We start from the raw sequence: 12,137 nt of genomic DNA on the forward strand, positions 1-12,137 counted from the left end.
GCTGTTCACGGTCATTACATTGTATGTTTTAGATTACTCCTGTTTTTTTATCTGGGGTTGCTGGATTTTTGGGTCCGCTTAGGATGTTTTGAAGGACTTTAGTTGGCTTGCATACTACATGATTCCATGTGGTTGTCATAGTCTGTTGATGGTTTTTGAGATATTCTGACAGAAAACCATACTCCTTATTAGCACTGATGATGTTACCTAATTTGGATAATGAAACGTCTACAAGATAACAAGCAAGCTCTGAGCTACAAATATTCTCCTTCTTTAGATGATATCCTTTTTTCTATACATCAGTATTTCCAAACCACTATTCTTGCAGCAATGCCAAGAGCAAAACATTAGCAAATTGCCACAGTTCCAAAGAAACAAAGCTATCCATAACTCCGTTCCACCCAAAGAGGAAATAAAACAAACCCATTGCATCCTTCTCTCGACATCTTTATTTCCTCTTGTATTCAAATGTCTAAAATAAAATCTAAATAAGTTCAAATACAGGTAGTCCTTGACTGATGAACACAACTGAATCCAAAGTTTCCATTGCTAAGCAAGGCAATTGTTATGTGAGTTTCACCCCATTTTATGACACTTTTGCAACCATAGTTAAGCAAATCATTGCAGTAGTTAAGTGAATTGTGTGGTTGTTAAGCAAATCTGGCTTTTGTTGTGGTCTGCCAGAGACCTGCGGCGCTGGCAGCGTCAGAGTCAGACAGTGGGGAGGAACATGGGCCAGTTCTGGAGTCTGGGGAGGGTTCTGTGTCTGACACAGAGATGGGGCCAGGGCCATCTGAGAGTTATGTGTGAATTCCAGAGCCTCCAGAATCTGACATTAGCGAGGCAGAGGAACAGGGGGAGCCGGTTCCCAGTGCGCACTTGCACAGAGCTGCCAGAAGGCAAGAACAGTTAAGACAAAAGGGGTGACTTGGGAGTAAGGCTTGAAGATGATTGGCCCCTCCCATAAGACATAAAGGAGGAGCAAAGGGACATAAGCTTTTGCAGGAAGCAACTTTGTTCATTCTGGTTGGTTTAAGCTCCATGTTGACTTTGTTCTCCATTTGGCCTTGTACAGTTAATTGGCAATTTAGTCATTGGCAGCATTTCAAGGGAGATTTCAAGGTGGGTGCTTATCCTCATTATCCCAAAAGACTGTGGCAGACGTCTGTTGGACTATTCATAAACTGTTTGGGACACATTACAGGCTGTGAATGCACGTAATTAATTCACAGCCATTGAAATAAAAAAAAGATTTTTGGGAACAAAGTGTGATTGTTACTGTCTCAGGAAGCCTTGGTCAGAACAGCTTTCCCCATTGATTTTGCTTGTCGAAAGCTGGCTGGGAAGGCTACAAATGGTGATCACATGACCCAGCATAGTGCAATTGTAATAAATACATGCCAGTTGCCAAGTGCCTGAATTTTCATTCCACGATCACTGGGGATGCTACAACTGTAGTAAGTGTGAAAAGCAGTCATAAGTCACTTTTTTTCAGTGCTGTTGTAACTTCAAACCATCACTAAACAAATGGATGTAAGTTGAGGACTACCTGTAGTTCTTATAAAGGGGAGCTAAGAGGGGCTAAATATTTCAAAAATATAATTACAGCTGATCCACAGTTAATGCTGTGCAGTCACAGAGACCCCAAACTAGCTTTGAACTCGTCCTCATAAATAAGCATCCTCAATTATCCTGGTGATTTCTCCATTAGTCAACTATAATAATATAATCACTGGGCTGCCTTTGATGATTGCGAAATTCAAAAGCTACGTTGATGATACGAATGTGCAATGAGTGATTATTAAAGTATGAAAGGCCAACTCCAATCAGCCTTAACAAACTGTACATTTAATTGTGAGAGACGATGGGAATTGCAATTCAACATCTGGAGGGCCAACACTTTTCCCAACCCTACTCCAAAATATTCAGCTGCGATAATTGGGATGAGTCATAATTAGGATGGACCGTACTGGATACAATTCTAAGTATTGTCATTTATTGATTTTTCTTTCTCCCCATTATAATAATTCTTGCCTGGCATAATAGGAATAATAATCAGAATAAAGTGGGAAGTGTATGTTTATTATTTCACCTGATTTACAGCAGGCCATTCTATTTTTCCATTGAAGAGACCTCCCAGAAGCGGAGTTCTCTTCAACTTTCAAATTTTGCACTGGAACACATTAAGCATCCTCTTGGGCTTCTTCATTCCTGTCCAGGTGAACAAGCACAAGGTCACCTGGGAACAAAGTGGTGCTCATGCAGAACACGGTGCAAAGGGTAAAACATTCAGCAGGCATGAGCCTCAGAAACTTGCTGACTTTCCTTCCCATATAAGCCAAATGTTGGCTGTGCATATTGCACATACGGTATGTAATGCTAAGCAGCAGATATATTTGCAGGCACCAGCTCAGCCAGGTGAACCAGAATTAAAAACCTCCCACTGGCAATAGCTATCAGGAAGGGATGCCAAGCCCCTCTTGGCTAGAAACAGCCCTCCCCTCCCCCTATATCTTGACGAGTTCCCAAGAACTCATTTCTCTTGTAGGAGGTTGTAAATTCTCTAGCTCAGCAGATAAAATTGAAAATCACACAAGCCCGGAGCAGACGTATGTTCAAATGAAAAAAATCTTATCTTTACTATAATGAGCTTCTAGGATTTTATTGAAATCACATGTGATCTATATCAGAGGTGGTATTCAGAAGGTTCTGACCAGTTCTGGAGAACAGGTAGCGGAAATTTTGAGTAGTTCGGAGAACTGGCAAATACCACCTCTGACTGGCCCTGCCCCCATCTCTTCTCTGCCTCCCAAGTCCCAGCTGATTGGCTGGGTCTTCTTTTGTTGCCCTGCACAGGAGAATGGAGCTGGAAAGCAGGTTAGTGGGTGGGGAGAGAATGGAGATTTTGCAGTAACCTTCCTCCAGGAGTGAGGTGGGAATGGAGATTTTGCAGTATTCTTCCCCTGCCACACATACCAAGCCACACTATGCCCACCAAGCCACACCACGCCCACCAAACCATGCCCACAGAACTGGTAGTAAAATGTTTGAATCCCACCACTGATCTACGTATGGTTTGCTGGAAAGGTGCACTTCAGGAACCAAACACATATTGCAGTAACACACAGGCACACATGATTCCTCCTGAAAACCCTAACGCACAATAAGTTGACTCAGGGATGAGGTGCCCAGAATGTAAAGCGGCTTTGAAGGTGTTCCGGGAATGTTACTTCCTATACCTACCCATAGGAAATGATCAATTTCTGTGTGAATGTGATTTTAAATAACTAATTATTATTCTAGGTAATTAATTATAGGGATAATTAATTATAGGAATAATTAATGATTCTAGTAATCCTTCCACAACTGCTGTTCTATTTCTCATCCGATCCTGACCTCCAGAGACACCTCTGTGAGAATGATCAACATGCCAGAATGAGAGAAAACCCTGTTTTTTTTCCATGCTTTTAGCAATGTGACCTGAGGTATTGATTTATAGCCTGCTGCAGCACTTCAGTGCATTGAAGGAGCAGGGGTAATTAAGTTAGTATCTCCACTTGCTAAAATCCTGCTGAATTGCAACAAAGAGATTACCTTTATGTTCCTTGGCTGTCTCTTGCTGAATTCAAAGGCAAGGCAGCCACCCATTGTCCTTTTGCAGCTTTCTTCGGCTGCACCTGTGAGTTTTCTTCTGTTGCTGTTTTTCCTGTGGCTGGGTGAGAAAAATTCAGGAATGGAGACTCCTGCCTCTTTTCTCATCACTGACACTGAAACAGGCAGGCATTACAGTTTAGGACTATCATTGAGCCCACCATTTCTGTGAGACATTTGTGAAGTGAGTTTTGTCCCGTTTTACGACATTCCTTGCCACATCTGTTAAGCGAATCGCTGCAGTTGTTAAGTAAGTAATACCATCGTTAAGCGAATCTGATTTCCTCATTGGCTCCATTTGTCAGGTGACCAAAGGGGATCACATGATTGCAACTGTCATAAATATGAATCAGTTGCCAAGGGTCTGAATTTTGATCATGTGACCATGAGGAAGCTGCAACGACCGCTCATAAGTGTGAAAAACGGTTATAAGTTCCTTTTTTCAGTGAAGTAACTTCAAATGGTTGCAAAACGAACTGTTGTAAGTTGAGGACTACCTGAAATATCTGCATTAAGAATACACCCAGCTTGCTTTCGTGAATAGGAAGGGAAATAAAAGCAGGAGGAAGTTTGTGGTGACAGGAAAATGCAGAAGATAAAATTACTGCTTTTTAAAGAAAGACCTCTGCATGGACTCTCTTTCATTCCCTCTCTTTTTTTTAATGAAAGAGAGATAACAAAGCAAGCCCAGTGCAAATTGTGGTCTGTCGTCCATTACATTAATTAGGAAAATAAAGCTACAAAAGGTAATAGCAATGCAACTAAATATCTTGAAGTAAATATGGAAATGACATGTTAATTTACGCAAATTAACACCCATATTCACTGACCATTAAACCCGCACTAAATGCAGCTAATTAAAGAAAGGTATGGAGCTGCCTGGTTGTTGTGCAGAAGGCACTATTTAATCACAATTAAAATATGTACGCCTTGGGCAATCTTACCATGTACCTCATATTCCAAAGAACTTTCTCTTCCCTTTGAAATTTGTCCACTACACTGGAAACAATGAGCTCTTTTCTTTTTGCTCTTCTTCTTTTTCTTCTCTAACCATCCGCCTAAGTGTGCTGTAAAATTTAGTAATGAAAAAAGGTATTGGTTTAGTTGTGTTTGTTGAGTGCTGTGTAGTTAAGATCGATTGGTATTTGTCCTAACCAAGATGTTATTTTTATGAACAGATAAGGACACAAATCCATTATTTATTTTTCATCTGAGTCAGATCTAAGTTAATGATTGTTTAGAGCTCAAACTTGGGTTATATTGCCTTTCCACTGAATTTTTTTTTAAAAAATATTATAAATATGCTGCTGTATTCTACTCGCATTTTTAGCCTTAGCAAATTTTTAGCCTTATACTTGTTTTTGCAGCCCTTTGCATAATGCTATATTATAGTTTTCTGTTTTCTGCCTGGAGCCTTCAGGAATAGGCTGGGTTAAACATTTCAGTAGATGAATGGGTCCATTGTGTAACTTTAAAATTGAAGTTAAAATGGAATAAATCAGATTTTCAGTCTTTGAACCGAGTGAAAGTTGTTTTGGGGGTATTTACGTATGGTTTTAAAATCTTTTCTCTCTAAAGGGTCTAGCTGCATGATAATGCAAATGAAGTAAGGCCAGGACTATTTATTTATTTATTGTAACAAACCAACCTCTATCCCCCCACCCTGGTTAAAAAGGGGTTTTATGTTGTATAAAACCCCATTCAGAAACTAAACATGTCTAGAGACCTATTACAACATTTAGCCATTTTTCTGGAAACTTCACAATACCGATCATTGTAACCCAACCGTCCCAAAGACTCAATTGTCTTTTGGGGCCAGTCTAAATAATATGTAATAAGTGAGATTAGCTTATTCCTTTGAATATGAAAGGGCTTTTCAGGAATACATGTCTGACTGTCTCAACTTTGGCATTTGAAGATATACTGAACAGTAGAAGGATTCAAATTGTTTTACCACTGGTTTGGTGGGCGTGGCTTGGTGGACGTGGCTTAGTGGGGTGCTTTGCCTAATGCTGGCGCACAGCTTTCCCCACACCAGCTGAGACCTGAAGCGCCAATCAGCTGAGAGGATAAAGAAGAGGAAAAGTGCAGGGGTGGGTGGAGGGCCGATCCTGCGCTTTTGTCTTTCCTCTCAGATGATTGTCAGAGGATTTTGTTTCCTCCTCTCAGCTGATCATCGGCTTTTTTTTTACCACCGGTTCAGCAGAACTTGTCCGTGCTGGTAGCATACTACCACTGATACTGAAGTATTCTGAAGCAGAATATTATGAAAACGTCCCATCAACACCACTGAGGGTAGAGAATCTGAAGAAGTAGCGTAAACACCCTTTTTTATATATATGAAGGCATGACGGCATGGTAAAAAATTGTGGGGATGGTAAAAAAAATAGTATGTGTGTTCATTATAGCAGAGTTGCTAGCTATATCCCTACGTACATCAAGATTTAACATTTGATCCCATTGCAGGCCTTATCTAGGACCAGGAGACCAGCCTACGGTCTGACCTAAGCTTAGTACACAACACTGTCTACTACAATGTCCTACCTACCAATGACTACTTCAGCTTCAACCACAATAACACACGGGCAAATAATAGATACAATCTTAAAGTAAACCGCTCCAAACTCGATTGCAGAAAATACCGTATGACTTCAGCAACAGAGTGGTAAATGCCTGGAACGCACTACCAGACTCCGTTGTTACATCCTCAACCCCCCAAAACTTTAACCTTAAACAGTCTACCGTGGACCTCACTCCATTCCTAAGAAGTCTGTTAGGCACCAGCGTGTCTACCGTCCCTGTCCTACTGTTCCCGTTTACTTGTATTCATTTATTATGTATATACTTATACCTGTTTATGCTATATGTTTATCTGTTGTGTTTATACTTATATTTGATTTCTCATACATGCATGACAAAATAAAATAAAAAATAAAATAAAAAGTATAGCTGGATAAAGATTAGGTGGTGGTAAAAGTAAAGTCACAGATATAATGTGGTTTTTCCATGGGGAAATATATTAATACAAGTTGGGTCAAATACTCATCCCATATATTTGTTTGAACCTTTCTTTCGACTGAAAGAACTTCAAATAATTTTAATAGGGACACATCCAATCTACAATTCAAGAACCATCTGAGTGAAGCATGGATCTCAGGAATTTAGACTAGACTGCTTCTAGCAAGGGGATATCCTTTTATATACCACACAGTGTGCTGTACAGCAAAAGACTTCGCACTTTCACATTCAATTTTGTATCTGGAATATATATATATATATATATATATATATAAATAAATATATATATATATATATATATATATATATATATATATATAAATAAATATATAACACAAGTGATTTCAAGCAAAGTCTCCCATTGGGTTAATGGCTTATGGCTGAATAAAGATCAATTGTGGTTGACTTGGTAAGAGGAAAAGAAGTGGCTTGTCTAGAAAAATCATTCCTGAGAAGTGAAGGAACACTTTAAAGGAGTGGTGCAATTTCTTTTGATTAGACTATTTGTGGCCTGGGATTGGGCAGAGCCTGCTGATTTTGGCACAGGTGATCCTCTAGGCTTTTGACATTTCACTTGATGGATGTTTAGTGAGAGGCTTTGGATATGGCATTTTTCCAGTTGTTTCACTTCTAAATAGTCTTCAAATCACACTATAGAACTGAAAAGTTCTATTATAAATAAGAATAATTTACCTCCTAAATACTCTTCGAAAGTATTATGTAGAATAGTACTTTGATCATTCAAACACAGATGCCACTGATGCTTATAAGGCAGATCCATTTAAATAGGTGATTAACTTTTTTCATTCTCTCTTTAAAAAGAGAAATGATTCAAGCACTTTTTTTTATCAAATCCAGTAAACAGGCCTCCATCCATTTGCAAATATATACCTGGGAATTTTGGTGGGAATGATGTGAAGGATAAAAATATATCATATTTATAATTATAAATAAATGAATATATCAGACTTAATAAATCACATAGTGTATGTGTGTGTGTGTGTGTGTATGTATTCATATGAATATTTTTGCCTCGTGTGTATCTACTGTAGTCCAGAGTTTATTCAGTTCAGATAAATGTATTAAGATGTGAGTCTTACTGTCCTTAAAACTTAGCCTACATCTCAAAGTTTGAAGCCTATAGGGCAGAGGTGCCATTCAGCAGGTTCTGACCAGTTCTGAAAAACCAGTAGTGGAAATTTTGAGTAGTTTGGAGAACCGGCAAATACCACCTCTGACTGGAGATTTTACAGTATCCTTCCCCTGCTACATCCACAGAACTGGTAGTAAAAAAAAAAAAAGAATCTTACCACTGCTACAGGGAAACCCTAGCCCAGCCTTAGCAACTTGAAGGTATGTAGATTTCAAATTCCAATGCTTGCTGAGGAATTCTGGGAGTTGAAGTCCACATATCTTCAAGTTTCCGAGGTTGAAAAACACTGCCCTAGCCTGACCTGCAATTTCCAGAAGCATAGGTGGATGCTGCTTAAAACACTACAGAGAATCTAGGAAAGAACCTGCAACTTCTCTGCTTAACTACTAACAGTCAAAATGTTCCCTGCTAGTTTTTCTCCCCTTGACCAGAAAAGAGGAGTTACATAGATGCTGACTCCTCAGGGTTGACAATTTTAAGTCATTAGAACTTTTTTAAAGTCATTCCTACTCACCCTCATTCAGTCAAGCACCTTGGAGTACACATCTCAAATGATCTAAGTGCCAGAGTCCATTGTCACAACATTGCCAAAAAGGCATTAAGAGTTGTTAACCTAATCCTATGTAGCTTTTTCTCTGGTAATATTGTACTACTAACTAGAGCATACAAAACATTTGCTAGACCAATTCACGAATACAGCTCATCTGTCTGGAACCCACACTGCATATCAGACATTAATACAATTGAAAGAGTCCAGAGATATTTTACGAGAAGAGTCCTCCTCTACTTGCAACAGAATACCTTATGCCACCAGACATGAAATCTTAGACAACTTAGAACTACGACGCCTTCGGTCCGATCTAAGTATTGTATATAAAATCATACATTGCAATGTCCTACCTGTCAATGACTACTTTAGCTCCAACCACAACAAAGCACGAGCACACAATAGATACAAATTTAAGGTAAACCTCACCAAACTCGATTGCAGGAAATACGACTTCAGCAACAAAGTGGTCAATGCCTGGAATACACTACCTGACTGTGATTTCTTCCCCAAACCCCCAAAACTTTAACCTTGGACTGTCTACTGTTGACCTCACCCCATTCCTAAGAGGTCTGTGCATAAGAGCACCAGCATGCCTACTGTCCCTGTCCAAATGTTCTCTTTTATTCACATCCATTTCATATATTAATAATCATGTTTATATTTATATCTGTATCTAACACACGCTTGACAAAATAAATAAATAAATAAATAAATAAATAAGTAAGTAAGTAAGTAAGTAAGTAAGTAAATAGTAAGTTTTAGGAAAAGATTGGTATCATTCTAGCCAAGGAAAACTCATCCATCATCAGATCAAATCCATCTTAGTCGTTAAGCTGAGGGCCTTTGGATAATTGCTGTTACTGCCTAGCATAGACATCCATTCCAACTACAATGATGTCAAAATGATGCCAGTTCTGCTCCTTCATACTTGTATATCTTGATGTGGTATGCAAATAGGTAAAGGGTGGAGTTGTGTTGTGATGTTGCAACACTCATTTTGTATGCACCCTGATGCAGATGCTTATGCTCACAAAACTATTGTAAAAGGAAAAGGATACCCTGGGATTGAGGCTAACAATCTCTTAGTTTCAATTTATAGTTCACTGGAACACACATATAAATAATGGCTCTACCTACCAATGCACACATTTTGCTATCATTTTTTTTCTTCATACAAGAAATGATTCGTGCCTTGTAATGAGTGTGGACTCTTTGCTTCTGTAGACCAGCTTTAAGACTTGTGGACTTCAACTCCCAGAATTCTTCCTCCAGTCATGTTAGCTCAGGAATTCTGGGAGTTGAAGTCCACAAGTCTTAAACTTGCCAAGTTTGAAGATCCCTTTTGTAGACTTTGAGTGAGGTGTACTGTCCTTTCAGCTGTGTGGGGTGATACTCTAGTAAATTTATAAGCTGATATAACAAGTGAACTGGTGCCAGTGGACATAGACCTGCAGAATTTGCAGAGGGCTTGGCTGCATTTTGGGGAGGGGGTGTATGGAAAAGGAAATGGTAAAGTTTGCTTCCAATCTGAGAAGTAGCAAAATAGTTGGAGTGGATTTAAAAAAAGAAAAACTAATGATGTTAATTATTTAGCCCCAAAGGTTTTGGAGGAAATAGTGCTGAAGCAGCTGCTGATCAGGCTGTGTACAGCTGGAGCACAGTAGTGGAATATGAGAGAAAATGAGAAAGCTCAGGGACCATAGCTAAATACTCCCAAACAATTTCTGCTTGAATAAGAACATCTACTACCTGTCACTGCCTCTTTGGAAATGCAACTCCTCCCTTGGAGTCACTTAAGAAATTAGATCTCTTTCTCTTCTGACCAGCAACACTTTGAATGAGTTCCAGTTGCTTTTTCAACTGCAAGATGGATCAGATATAAAGCAGATCCGTGTGATGCTACTGCAGCTAAGTACAGTTCTCAAAAACCTGCCATGTCACCTATTGATCTTGTAATACAGCCAGAAAATGTTAATGTCATCATGATATTAAAAAGATGTTGAGACTCTAAAACAAGGGTCTTCAAACTTGGCAAGTTTAAGACTTGTGGACTTCAACTCCCAGAATTCCTGAGCTAACATGACTGGAGGAGGAATTCTGGGAGCTGAAGTTCACAAGTCTTAAAGCTGTCAAGTTTGAAGGCCACTGCTTTAGAAAGAATGTAGAGAAGAGCAACAAAGATGATTAGTGGATTGGAAATTAAAACATATGAAGAACGGTTGCTGGAATTGGGTATGTCTAGTTTAAATGAAAAGCAGGACTTGAGGTGACATGATAGCAGTGCTCCAATATCTTGAGGGGCTGCCACAAAGAAGAGGGAGTCAAGCTATTCTCCAAAACATTTGAAGGCAGAACAAGAAGCAATGGATGGAAAGTAATCAAGGAGAGAAGCAACATAGAACAGTGTTCGCCAACCGGTGGGTTGTGGCCCACTGGTGGTTTGCGAGAAAATTTTGGTAGTCCGCAGAGAAATGTTACCCCCCAGAGCACCCCCGAAAGCAATGAATCCAGGCTGCACAGGAACACAAGGCTGCGCCGCCACATGGCCTTCAGGAACCCTACCTGCCCACTCACTCCTTACCTAGCAAACTTGCTTGCTAAGTTGCTATTTTACCTTTTTTCCCCCCGACCATCAGCTGTTCCGGGAGTTTTAGATTAGCTAGAAAGCAGGAAATTGCTTTCTAGCTAATCTTTAGATCTTTGGCTCTGCTTTTAAGCAGAGCTGAACCTCCCTTAGGACTGAAGGTTCTATTATTCAGTGCAGACTCAGGTAGCCAATGGCAGAAACATAGATCTCTAAGTGAATCTGTGATTTTGTGAGCAACTCAATCTGCTTGTCTGCTTTGCCTGATTTGGGGTAAAAGTTGCTCTTTTTTTAAAATAAAAAATTCAATATTTGCATAAATATTTATAATATTTACATTCAAGCCATGCCCAGCTAGTCACATGACCACCAAGCCACACCCACAAATTAGGCCATGCCTACAGAACCGGTTGCTAAGAAATTTGAATCCCACCCCTGCCTCTGTGTGTTTGTGTTTGTGTGTTTGTGTGTGTACGTGTTTGAGAGAGAGAGAGAGGGACACAGAGAGATTAGATCAGATCGATCTCTCTCCTCCACCAATGTCAGCAAGCCACCATCACTCAAAATTCATATTAGTGGTCCCCGGGATTTAAAATTATGAGTTTGGTGGCCCCTGAGGTCCAATAGATTGGCGACCCCTGACCTAGAAATAAGATAATTTCCTGACAGTGAGAACAATTAATCAGGGGAATGACTTGCCTCCAAAAGCTGTGGGTTTTCCAACACTGGAAGTTTTTAAGAAGAGATTGGACAACCATTTGTCTGAAATGGTATAGGGTTTCTTGCTTCAGCAGGGGGTTAAACTAGGAGACCTCCAAGGTCCCCTTCCAATTCTTATTCTGTTAATACTTGAACAGGAACATTAGGAAAACAACAGTCTTTTGAACAAGTGGCCTTTGAGCCAAAAATAAAAATTGGGCCATCAAATGTCACTTGGAACAAGGCAAGACGATCCAGACATGATTCTGACTCCCTTCATTTGACTTGTTCCATTCTGGTGATAGATCATGCAATTCTAACATCTGACCTTGAAAACAGACCTAAAAAGTGATGCAACTACATCAGCACATTGGTCATATGTCATTTTCCATGTCAGTTCTAAGGGCGGGGGATTCTTTCTCAGCTGGATCAAGCATTTGACAGCGGGAGTTTTTTTAACAGATTAAAAGGGAAAGAAATAT

General features: G+C 39.7%; 2 long non-coding RNA genes across 2 annotated transcripts in view; both read right to left on the bottom strand.

Moving 5' to 3' along the window:
* LOC148126345 (uncharacterized) overlaps positions 1–12,137 on the bottom strand; it is a 62,604-nt gene that overhangs the window by 13,022 nt on the left and 37,445 nt on the right. The gene's annotated exons all lie outside the window — the stretch shown is intronic.
* LOC148126346 (uncharacterized) lies at positions 2,077–4,700 on the bottom strand. Its single transcript, XR_015742607.1, has 3 exons — positions 4,596–4,700; positions 3,595–3,712; positions 2,077–2,211 (listed from the first exon to the last, which is right to left on the bottom strand). It is a non-coding gene; the product is annotated as an uncharacterized LOC148126346 (long non-coding RNA).

The sequence above is a fragment of the Pseudonaja textilis genome, chromosome 3 (assembly GCF_049901715.1).
Source record: "Pseudonaja textilis isolate UNSWEBS1 chromosome 3, rPseTex1.2, whole genome shotgun sequence".
NCBI lineage: Eukaryota > Metazoa > Chordata > Lepidosauria > Squamata > Elapidae > Pseudonaja > Pseudonaja textilis.